The sequence below is a fragment of the Hetaerina americana genome, unplaced genomic scaffold (genome assembly GCF_022747635.1).
Source record: "Hetaerina americana unplaced genomic scaffold, ioHetAmer1.1.p SCAF_1, whole genome shotgun sequence".
Lineage (NCBI taxonomy): Eukaryota > Metazoa > Arthropoda > Insecta > Odonata > Calopterygidae > Hetaerina > Hetaerina americana.
The window spans coordinates 86,229,829-86,243,156 of NW_027286069.1; the positions used below are offsets into that span (position 1 = coordinate 86,229,829).

A 13,328-nucleotide genomic window follows, 5' to 3' on the forward strand; every position below is an offset into this window, starting at 1 on the left:
AATCTAGGAATTTTTGGCGCCCGAAGCAAAGTAAACAGCAACCAATCCACCTCGCTTATGAATTGCTTTTTTTGTCGAGGATTTTTGGAGCCAAAGGGAGCAATTTTTGAGAGTCCTCCTAGGCAAAACCTGCATTTCCACCCTCCCGCTGGAGGTATCTGGCGTAGAGATGGGAATAAATAGTAATTGGGATTTAGCAAACATACGATTCGCCCGCAGATGTCTTTGATTAATACTGAGGCACGGATTTACCCGATAATGATTTTGCTTTAAATATACTAGGTAGTTTACAGCGTTACGCTTGTGGAAGCGATTCATACCTTGGTGAAGCACCTGCTATTTCCGCATGGCGCATACTATACACATCAACACGATAACCCGAAATCCGCCGCGAGGATTAGTGGCAGGGTGTCAGCGTGTAATAGGGTGCGTGAACATCGTGTACGTACGACTATGAACAACATGCAAAAGTTGGTGTATTTGACTGAATCATTAAATGTAAGTTTTTGAATAAAATTATTCTTGTGCTTGGGTGCGATTTGGTTATGATTGCCTATCGTGCCCTCCCTTTTTGCGGGATAAGTCAGGCACCCTGTACCTTTCTAAAAGTCAGTCTTGCCCGCTTTCTTCTTGACTCAAGAGCCCCCAAACCAACATACTTGTCACGCTTCCTCTCTTCTCGTATCAATTTTTGACAAATCTGATGGACTTTCTCTCAACATTTTCTTATTCCCGCATTAAAGTTTTCTGCTAAGGATTCCAAACTCAACCCGCATATTCCAAATGTGACCTAACTTAAGCGGGTTAACCTTTTCATTACATTTTCCTACAATCCGCCCGATTAAACTTAGTTCATTTAATCTACAGCCACAGGCTGCGAGAGATCAGCTTATGTTTCAATTATTTTGTTTTTTTACTGTGACTCCCGAATGCAGTAGAAAGAAAAACGTAACTTTACAATTTAAGCATTAAAATCATTTTCTTTCTCATTTTTGCATAAAGTTTTGAAGAGTCAGTGTGAGCTAGAGCTTGTGATAGTATAGTTGTTTGCTGTTCCTCAGATTTTCTTCCGTGCTGGTCAATTTTTGAACAATTCAAATTTATCATTAGTTTGGTACGCTCTTATTAAAATTTAATTATACCTAACACATTAAGTATTTCTGTAAGTCTGAAGCACTCTGAAATCCATCCAGGTTTGCTAGAGTATGCTGAAATTTTAATTTTCTTAATTTATGTTTACATTCTGTGTGTCACCATTGTCTTGTTTCTGCAGAACTGGTATCGTGCCAGAAGTCACGGCACTACCTGAATATTTGACAGTAGATTTCTTGGGTGAAAAGTTGGATTATCTAGTAAAAGAAGAATATTTTTATTTTAATTTCCATTATTTTGTTTAAATTATTAAGAAGTCCCACTAAGAAAACACCTGCCATCATCCCTGCTTTCGGATTTGCTTTGCCGTTCTCAGGAAGTTGATTCTTCTCCATATCGTATTTTTGAGATGACGTGGGTTTTCCCTGTTGCCGATCACTAATTGTTTATTTAGTTTACCATATGCAAACCCAAACTACTGTAATGTTTGTGCAGTTAACCGTTCTTTTAAAAAGCGACCTTTATAAAACTTCCATCTGCAAAGTTTTATTATACACATTTGTACATAATATGCGCAGGTATAAATAACAAAGCTGTTTCATCAACATTTACATTGTGTTTTGAATTGTGATGGCAGATTACTTCCTTTATTCTATTTTGCCAGCTTTCCACGGAATTTTTGTTGACATCATTGCTTCTTCTAGGAAAATATAATAAACGTAATACCTTATCTTTTTCTGAAAGTTTGTTGTCAGCTAGTTGATTCAGAAGAACTATCTAGCTTAAGTATATCCTCAATTTCCTCTGCATTTTCTAAAATAATTGAAACAAAAATAGGAATTTCCTTCTCTGGCTGCAAGCAACTACTCGAACGCGACGAGATTCAGCTTGCTGTACTTTGTGTCCCATCTTTTTACTCAAGTTTAATCGTTTTTGATGCTCAATAGTTATCTACATTATTTCGTCTTTTTGTGTAAATAAGTTGTAAATTAGTGTATTTTCATATTTAATAGAGCAGTCACATCTTTAATGCCCGTTTTGTCTTCCTTGGCCATTTTAATAACATATGTTTCCCTAAGATTTTGATTTCTCAGATGTTACTGAACCTGTGAAAATTAAGAATACTTTTTCAATATAAAATGCGAAACTTCCTTGAAATCAAGCGAATGCTTCAATGGACGTAAGATTAATTTAACATTACTTAAAGCGTATGCTACGAGTGTTAACTGCCGTAGCTATTGAAAAAAGAGAGCAGAATGATCAAATCGTCACCTCTCAAAAAAACACTAGAAAAGAGCTTGAAAATTATAAAAACAGATAGGGTTTTTGAAAAGTGAATGAAATATCACGAGGAAACAAACTTCGGGTTTTAACCAGCGACTGAGTTCCTGCCACTTAAAATTCTCTGACTGCATTTTTGCTGCAAGGCATTCATTGACTTAACAAATTTGAATTTACCGAAGTGTGTCCAAGATTCGGATTCCTGGAACTTACCTCTGACAGTAAAAAAACTTGAGGAAGATTTTTATAAAACCTGAGTCCAACCTAGATATTCTCTAAAAATCGATGACCAAATTTCCAAACTCTTCACCGAACAAAGTACGTGTTGGGAATTGTAATGGCAGACTATTTCCACGTAACAGTGTATTTTTTGACGCCAGAAAATCTAATCTGGTGGAAATGAATTGGGATAACTATTGCGTAGGAAAACCAAGAAAAAATCGCGATTCCTGCCAAAAACGTGAGGACAAATAGGCCAAATTCTCGTCGAAACTAGCATTCAAATCACCGACTCGAAGTAATGGCATACTCGACGTTTTTGCGATTAATAGTAGTAATATGTAGTGTATGTATTAAAGATATCATTACAAACGTGGGCACATAACTGAGGGCATTAAAGATCACAAAGCTATATTATCATAAATGAAAATTTAAGTTACTGAAATTGACGAGGAAAAGCGTAGTGTGTGTCTATTTAATAAAGGGAATTTTAATGGGCTTTTTGAGAAGTTATAACTCGACTGCAAACTTTCAGGTTGGAAACTCGCAGCGCTGTCGCAGAGAACTCTGAATTTTTTTTTAATAGTATACGTGACGGGATAGAGAAATTTATTCCGCGCAATTTTCAACACGATGATTAAGAACCACGATGGTGCACCAGAGAGTTCTAAATGGCGTTAAGGAGACAAGGAAATATGCACTCAAATTTTAAACAGTTTAAAAAGTAATGACGAAAATCTAATGAAGACACCAGTAGTTAAACTCGTGGAATGCATCGCTGAAAGGAGAAATATTATGCCCAAAGCCGCGTACTTTTAAAAGCAAAGTGATGTGCGAATATTTATAGAATAATCCGAGATCATTTTAGTCTTACATTAGGGAAATGCCCGGTGAGCGTTCAACTTTACATTATTTAAAGGCAAAAATGGCTAAATTGATTCAGAGAGCGTAAAAATAGCCAGTATCTCTAATAAATTCTGTCTAAATATCGACACCAAAAATATTTGGACACAATTTTAAGTCCCCACAAACCTGAAAAGTTAGTGAACGGCATATTTTTTCTCCGTAAAGCGATAGAAAATCAGCTCAGAAATATAGAACAAAATAATGAACCAGGTCCGGAAGAAATCCCTGCTATATTACGGGAAGGAATATAAGGAATATCCGTGATATATCTTACCTTATATGACAATGGTATTTAATCCAATAGAAGGTTCCGATAGAAGGTTCAATACTTAGCGAAAGGAAGCTGTCTCACATCTACCCCCTCTACAAAGGCGACGATAGGGAGGACCCAAATGATGACACCAATTTCTTTAAGCTGAAAAATATTATAACATAACACTGCTAGCAATATGGTGCCGTTTTTTAGGCAGCAGACACATACGTACTATGTCGTAACAAGTATTTTTAGACTTAAAGAAGCTAGGTTTTCTTAAGTTTCTTTCTAGGCTAGGTATTGGTTGTAGGAAATGTGATGAAAAAGTAAGAGAAAGGTCGTACTTTGTGAGGTCACGTTTAGAATGTGCGGCAAGTATCTGATATGTATGGGAGGAAACGTGAATTAAATAATTAGACAAGGTTCGGATAAAATCCGCTATGTTTGTTACGAATTGCTGCGAGAAGTGAGTAAGCATCACAGTTATGCTGGATAATATAGTCTGGGAGCCTCTTGCTTCTCAAATAGAGCAGGCACGGCTTAGACTTTTAGAAAGGCACAGGGCACGGAGTCTCGGAGTCCTAAGAAGGACACCGAGGGAATTATTATGGCACCAAGTTACAGTGGTGAATTCGACCACGGGGATGAAATAAGAGAGATTGAGGGATAGACACTTTCACGGACAGATTCAAGTACTCGTTTATCCCTCCCATGATACGCGAATAAAAGAAATCGAACCCAATGACCTAAAAAAAGTTAACTTGCATGCACGCATATGGTGGATTGTACTAGGGGCAAATTAAGGGCGTAAAACAGAAGAGTTCTCAGGTGATGAGTTGACAATGGATAGAGAAGAATGGAGGGCTACCGCAAACGTATCTTAAAATTGAAACATTGATGAATAATGAATAATTATGATTTAAGCATGATGTACGAATATATCATGTATAGAATCGGATTTGAACGATAGTTGTATTTGAGCTAAGATGTAGTCAAGTGCACGTATGAACTAGAAATTCTGCATGCATGACCGGTGCCCCAACACTCCCCATTCGCACGCCCTTGCGGATTTGCTGGATAATACTGCTCAATTTTTATTCAAATTATGTTACACAGGTGCGATGATTTAGGTTAGGTTTAATTTAACGGTTGGATTGGAAATAAAACCACACGTGGTCGATAAAAAAAACCACGCTTGCATATCACCCTTTTCTATTGAGTTTTGGTTAAACGTACGAGTACACCTCAGCCGCTGGCTCATCCGATAATGCTTATTTTACCTTTTATCAGTCCCTTCACATAAATCCATAGATATTAAAAACGCCTACGTATACTTCATATTATTAACACTAAAGCGGGATGTTCAATTACATATTTGATATCCTAATTACTGGCTAATATACATATTTTATCATGAAGCAAAATGAATACTTATATTGAAGGTTTATGATCAGTTGTAATTAGCACAATGTTGTTATTGGCTTTATTACAGGGAGTGTTTACGGTTGTAAATAACTAATAATTCAATCAATAATAGTTAACTTTTTTTGTTTTCTTTACTCTTAATGGTTATGCGTTCAATATTCTTGTTATACAGGAATCCTGTACACGCTTCCTTGATTCACCGTAGTTATTCTTATAACCGTGGCACATTGTACGAGTGCCCATTAATGATCATCATGCTATTTTTCTTTTCAACAATTTTAAATAATTTTGTAAGCTTTCTCTCGTCAATACATTCAAATGATTGCATATTTCTGTGACTAATACTCTATTTCCATAATATGCCAATTTAAATATGAAATTTTGCAAGATATTTAGGATGAAATTATGCGTGTTATGTAAAAATAGGGAAATACCGCAATATATTTTCAGCTGCACCAAAATAAATTATTTTACGTTTTCATGTTTGGCATGATAGATATGGTAATTATTTGCTTAACTTTTGACAATGTTTAATGAATTTATGATTTGGGTCAATTACCATCCCAAGTTATTGATGATATGTATATCACATGTGCTCATTGTGGATTTTTTATTTGTATTTATTTGATAAAATTAATCCTTGCGAGCACATGGATATTGAAAAATGAGAATTTTCTTCTCACTCTCTTCGGTTCCAATTGATTTTAAGCTCTTTTTTGCAATTTGTTCGCATAATTAGTCATTTCACCCGAGAACTGTCTCTTCGTTTGTTCTAACACCCAAAATATACCACCGAAAACACGAATCCTATAGCAGATTTACCATTGAATACATACATCGGACAAGTTCAATTGTTGCGACAACGTAAGGACAACTCTGTCTAGGAAATGTGCATAATTGCGTGATATGTAGCATTGGTTAATTGCAGAAATGGAATCGACGAATATAATCGTGTAAATTGAAGAATGTTCATTTAATCCGTTCACAGTAACGCACAGTGCGTGTGAAGAAATAATTGGAATACGGCTTGAAATGTTTCCACGATATCAAAGAATTATGGTTTTGCTGTTTGCTCTTAAGCTGGAACATGATCTTTTTTCAATAGCTGCCCTAGTGTCTTAATTGGTTTTGCAGCCTGTTCATGAGAGACTGATTTTAATACTCGATAGATTTCGGGTTCAAATTACCCACCAGGCTCAAGTTTAGCATAATGATAGAGGGTACCTGTGGTATTTTTACATCCAATCTCACTTGGATTTTACCAGGACATGTTAGCAAATCATTCTAGGGTTATGCTGCATAAATTTACTACTTTTTGAGGGATTTATAAATCGCGTATTTTGTCCTCCCCAAAACAGCAGTTTTCTCCTTTTCTATACTTTAGTCACAATAATGGAGTTATATTTCTATAACATCTGTATTTAATTACCAACTGGCCAGAAACTATGAACAACTGGCTACATTTTCGCATTAGGGTGATAAATTTCACTTAAAATAAAATTAATCGGCTCATCGGAAATCATCACTTAATCAGGCTTAATGTGATAGGATTTTTCCATAATAGTTAAATGAAACGTTAAATCTTTCTCGTTGAAATGCCCCTATATAATTGTTATTATTCACGGATTTATCATCAGGTATTTATCGAAAGGCTTTTTAAATCGGCCTTGGCCCCACCGATGTCGTTTTATGTGCACCTGATCATCGCACTGAATCGGTGGGTCCAAACACGCTGCGATTAAAGTATCATAAAAGCTGTCTGATAACCATTTTATTTTACCAATAAGGTAGGCTTGCGAAAGACTTGAATGCATTTTTATGACTGCTCCGGAAAAACGAAATCGCCCCACAAAAACTGCGGTGCTGGCTTTAATAAAATAAATGCCTCAGTCGTGGAAATTGATAATGAATAGTAAGCTCAATTCCTGTGCCCTGCCTCCTATCTTGCACAGCGTTCCCGTGACGGTCTCTCCATCTCTCTCGAAATGCTACTCATCTTCCCACCTCCTCCACTCCTTCCCGGATCGTATGTACTTCTGCCCTCCCACCGCCCCTGCCGCTCCCCAGAGAAAGCACGCCAGGAAGTTCCCCGAAACGCCACCCACCACCAAGAGACCCCTTCAACCCCTCCCACTTCATTAATTAACATTTTCGCGATAAATTCCTCGCACGCTCCGCTGCCACAGCCTCTTGTTTAATTGCAACGATAAAAATTACCTATCCCGTACCCCTCCCCCGAATCCAACCAACCCCTATCGCACCCAATCCCAACCCTCCACGCTCCCTGGCGTCAGGGTTTCGTCTTGGCCCGCGTTAAATTTTCGGTTTTTTCCCTTCCCCCATGATTCCCTCTATTTGGCTCTCCCCCAACCTCACGGTTCCTCCGCTTCTGCTTTTGCGTCTTCCCGAAGGATTGAGAAAATTCAAATGGAAGACTAGTTTGTCCTTATTCTGTTCAAATTGTTGTATTCCTGTGGTCCTTGTGATGAGATACGCATCTGCTTAGACTTGGGAATCTTTTTCCGCGAGCTCGCTCTACTCCATAACGTGTTGCAGGCAGGATTAAATGTTTTCGCGAAAAAATTATTATATTTTAGGGCGTTACTTTGATGATCTGGAATTGTCGACGGTCATTACTGAAGTTGATATTAATACCATCGGATTATCCTAGCAATTTTTGACAGTAAGTTCTAATTGTGCGATAGTTAATTTAATTGACTTCTTTTGAGTAAAGGGTAATTAATGCCGCAAATATGTTCGCTTTAGTGATTGATACTGCTAATTCTAGTATTATTTGAACGGATTGGGGCGATGATTAATATGAGAGATATTTATGTAAATCTCAATAGCATTTTTGTACTCAGGAGACGCAGCAGAGAGTTCTATAAATAAATACTACTGTTGCTTCATGCCAATGTCATACAATGAGTATTAATCCATGACCCGGACGTGATTAAGCGTGCTTTGGAGTCGATTGATCAAAAAAGATAAAAAATTAAGAATCTAAAGAAGACAGAAAAGTTTTTCACAACATTTTTCAGAGTCAAACAAAGAAAGACGTCCTCCATTTACTACTGATGTCATTGAATTCGATTTTTTCGATTTTAAAGAATTCAACACTTTTTGAAAAGGACAATTTTCAGCATGCTTGTACCGAAAATTGTCAATTTAGTGTTACACGACTTCAGAGAAAGGTCAGTCCGACAGTTATATAGGAAGTTTCTGAACAGGATTCAACTTCTATTTGTTGTTCGAAAAAATGTGTATGTTTGTTTGAAAATCCTACAGTAATTTTTATAAATGTTTTAGTCTGAATGTAAAAATCAAATAATGACTAAAATATTTTCACCCATCAGCAGGGTAGTGTGCACCGCTTAGAAGTAAGCCGAAGTTGTAATACAGGCTCCTTAATCTACAATTTACTCCATTACATTTAATGTTTTTCGGATTGTGAATCGTTCATCTCCATTATCAGATTTGTCATATTTGTAATACTCATAGGCTTGAGATAGCGTCAAGGCTGAATTCATACCGTGTACAGCAGCACTGCATGTTGAAAACGTCGCACTGTAGAGCAGCGCTCATTACATAATTTGGACTCGCGAGCTAGAAAATCAGGCCACTTAAATTCCCACTTAATGCCGAGAGTAGTAGGCATTCTTCTTTGCTAGTTGTTGCCAGGATTACCATGATTCGAAGTTGGCCTGATTATGGGATTGGGTTTGCCCTTGTTGGCTTGGTTTAGTTAGATGGGAAATGTCTAATGACAGGCTAGACTGAAAGTACATCATCGAGAGCCGAAGCTCAGATCAGAACAACGAGAAAGATAAGCCACAAATGTTACGGATGAAGAGAAATTATTTGCTTAGTAAAGGTTTATTAAGTAAAATGGGCAATTGTATTCATAATTTAGGTTTTTATGGTAATATATACCTATTATTATTTTTGGATAGCGGATTTATTACTATTTATATATACATGTTATTATTATTTGGATGGCAGACTTTTTAAGGGTGACGTGATAGCCTGAGGGTGGAAATTTATCTGCATTTACGCACTACCCAGCAAGCCCCCGCGAGGATGTGTGGCAGGGGGTGTTAGGTCACCAGCCACGCTGCATCTGCTCCAATACTTCCACGAGCATATGGCACCCCGTGAACCACCGAAAGGGCGTGTGTAAGGGGGGCGACCGGATACCATTCATGCAAAATCCATCTGCTATACACGTTATAATTGTTAGTCTGTTATTAAGTACTCCCAGGACTACACGTCATGCTACTGACTGAATAGTTACACGTTGGAATGTGAATGATATATCTTAGTGTTAAACCCTCTGCTGCATCGAAGTTGTTCAATTTTGAGGTACCAGTTCTTTCCATAGAAACGGAGATGGCGAAGAAGAAGTTCTTCCGCTTTTGTATTTTACATTTATAATTCTTAGTACGAGAGGAGTCGCTCTAGGAGCTCTATCCTTATCAATCTAACCGACCTTCGAATTTATTGATGTTGTGTGGTGATTGTGGTTTGGTAGTGTGGTGGTCTTCTTTGCTAAATCTTTTGCAGTTTTTAGCAGATTTCAAGGAATTCACGTGAGTTCATTATTCTTTTTTACGAATTACGTGGCTTCATAATTGATTTGGTGTAAATGAAACTTTTTAATGACCAAATAATAGCATTTTCCACTATTCAACAATTTGTTTCTGACCATGGGTATGATATGATGCATTACATCATCATCAGGTGCTGAATGAGTTGGTGTATAGGTGCCGTTTTATAACGATTTTATGATAAAAATGACTATTTTAATCATTATGCATCTAAATGTAAAACCATATGTCGGAACCTGGTTGTTGATATGAATTGGTAATCATCTAAACTGATATAATTTGGTAATTAATTCATTCAATTGTAGTTATTTAGTATATTGATATTCCAATACGTACAGAGAACTTCAAGTGCCCGAAAAAGTTAAACTAAAGATTCGAGAAGATTTTACTTCGCTAGGATAAGAGTTCTTGTTCCACGCGGGGCTCTCAACTGGAAAAAAATACATTTAGCATATCCAATTATTTCAAAATGTATGCCACCTAAACGTTTCCCTGAGGAATTACTCCAGATTGAAAAGGATACTGTTTTGGGAATTAATTAAAATTTCAGCAAGGCTCATCAAAACGAAATTATCCTCTTAGCGTGGGCACCACTCGTTAAAATTAAATCAATAGCCCTTTTCCCTGTATTCCAAGGGTTTCAACTATTGCTGGGATCTGGTGTCATCTCTTTTAAATGTTTGCTTCTCCATTGTAAAAGCCCCGTCTCCAATTTCCTCTCGAATTTCTCGTCCTTGACCCGTCTTGTTTGGTGTGTGCTTCGTTATCTGTGATTCCTAGGGCAGAGGTCAATTAAGTGAACCCTCACATATCTGACATAGCGCCAAAATTGCTTTAGTTTCCTTGGTCGCGTTATGGCTTTAGTATTACGAGATTGTGGTGCTATCTGCTAATTGACGGCGAACGAAATTATTTATTTATCGACGTGCTTATCACTTTTATGCGTTACCCTTAATTGATATTTACAGTTCAATATGCAAAACTTTAATGAGAAATATGGCAATAAGGATGGCCTGGTAAAATAATAATAATGATTTTATCGTACAAATTTAAAATCACAAAACAACTGCCATAAATCTTTTTGCGGTAAGCTTTTTCTATTATCTATTTCTCGCTTTAACTGTTAGGAGTTTAAGGATCCTACTGGCTGCAAGTAGTCTTGCATTGAAAATTAGGAGTATCAAAAGAGTGACTCTTTCCAACGTAATTTATTCATTGCAGCCATTTTAGGTAAAACTTCTTGATTAATTACAATCCAGTGCTCTAAAAAAAGAATTTTTGCTCAATCAAGATCAGAATACGGTTTCTTTTTTCTTCTTACCGTCTTGATTTGTTGTTGCATCCGCCTGGATTGCTCTAAGTAATTCAACTCAAGCATTATAATTGGCATAATTTCTATTTTCAGAGTAAGAGTCAAATATGTAGATAAAAGAAGCATGCCATATAACACGGATGCACTCCGTATTATTCAACCTTCAAATCGGGTTATTGAGAGATTGGTCAAAAGCAGCGATGCCTCGAAGCTACTCGTACATTGTTGTTTGCGCAATTCTCCACATTAAGTTCCTTCTCGCCGACTTCTCCGGAAACATTGAGGCAAGTAGACAGACACTTTTGAAAAAAGAGAGCTTGGAATGATTGTTAAACCCTGTTGATTTTTTTTATCTGTTTTGCGGTTTTCGCTTTAGATAATCGAAAGTTATAGACTTCAAACTGAGTTCAATGAAGAAGAAAGGATGCAACTATTGCGTTCCGCTCTAAATTTTCGAGACAATTCCGCCATTCTGGATAGCAACGTCAACTTCTTTCCGAAAGATCCGGCACGGTTGGCTAATTTCAGCAATTTTTTGCAAATTATTTTTCGTGAAGTTTTTGAGCTGGGTAAACTCGACAGCCAGCGTATTAACGTAAAACCTGACTTTAGGAAATAGATCAAAATTGGATAGTCAATCAACTTATTAAAGTCTCTTGAAAAGTAGGGATTCAAAAGTTGAGCTGAATATTTAATTTTTGTACCCCTATGCCATAGCCAAAGGGGGTCATGCTCTCCTAAATTTAGCATTCCCTTCTCCCAACTATACCATAATGGCAAATCTCATGCATGAACTAGATCAAAAAATACCAACAACAGGTGTTTCTTTTACGCGATTTTTTTTTAGTACCATAGCGAAGCATAACGTTAATCAGTTTTGCAGCTCATAACCTAACACAAATGGCAATTAGTTTTCTGCATATTGTGCTCAAACAGGGAAAAGGACAAATCATTGTTTTCATTGCGTGCCACAGTTGAACGTAAATTATACAAGTATGTCAAAAATATTTGACGCACTGAAGAGTTTGCGTTTTGCGCCCAAGTTAACCATTACAGATGATAAGCTCGCTTGCGTAGCCAGTTTGGCCTATCTGTACTCGTATTTGTGGCACTGGTAAACCTAAGCGGCTCTTCCACTTCACGTGTTTGCAGCTGTTTCGCTACTTGGGTCCACTCCTTTAGTTCTACCACGTTTAAGCGATTTGCATTCCATTGCGTGCGAATGGAGTATTTGATGGTTTTTACCACGAGAACTCTGACAACGATTTCGGAAAAGAAATCTTATGGTCCCCTTGTCCTCAGTTGACGTTTTAATTTCATGTTCCGCGACTGTCAGTTAAATTTGTAGCTGCTTTCGCCTTGCGAAACGGTAAGTTAGTGACATTCGGTGTCGGAAAAGTCTGTTTTATCGTGAGATCACTCGACGGAGTAGCTTACTCGCACGCAGTACTCGGGGTTTTTATTTTTATATTTACCTCGCCGTCGCGCATGATATTTGAAAATTGACCATTTGCTTCCGCGGTTGATTAATTTCGTACACGGCGTCAGGCGAGGCGCGGGTAATTGATGCAAAAATGCTTTTAAAAGTCATGAGGACACTAATGTGGTCATTAAGATCCTCTGCTCTCGCTAACGCGTTCGGGCAACACTCCTCCTCTCGAGTCCCCGTATGCTTTTGTTTCGCGCTTATTATTTTTTTTACGCCTCCTCTGTTCGTTCCCGTCTCTCGAGCCTAATGTGAGACCCGCTCTTTTTTTTTAAAGAGTTTTTGTTTTTAAAATATCGTGACCACCTACCTCTCTGTTTCTAACAGTCTTTGTTCTCCCATTCCGCCCGTGTGTGCCCCGCCTTCGTTTTGATTCCATGAGCCCCCCGATGACTCGGGGGAGAGCAGTCAGCTGAACTTAATGCCCTTTCCTCTATGTGCTCGTATGCAATAGTCATTACGTTTGACAAGGCACCGGGACCTTTTATTAATACTCCTCTCTAGTTTTTTTTCTGGTTTACCTACTAGATAAAATCCTCTGCTGGGAGTTTAAATTCAATTCTCAGGTGTGATCGAGATTCTCGGTGATACTGCCTCACGTGAAATATTGCATCTGAGTCTCGTGTGTCATCGATTTCAAACTCTTGTAAAAATAGTCTTCAATGTAATAAGAAGTATTTAAAAATCGCATGCTGTGTGACGTAAGCAAGTAACGAATGCTGTATCATTTATTACCATCAGATGTCT

At 37.6% G+C, this 13,328-nt stretch overlaps 1 protein-coding gene across 1 annotated transcript in view; it reads left to right on the top strand.

Annotated features, from left to right (window-relative positions):
• Positions 1 to 13,328, top strand: part of LOC139690424 (mitoguardin-like) — a 126,634-nt gene that overhangs the window by 107,332 nt on the left and 5,974 nt on the right. The gene's annotated exons all lie outside the window — the stretch shown is intronic.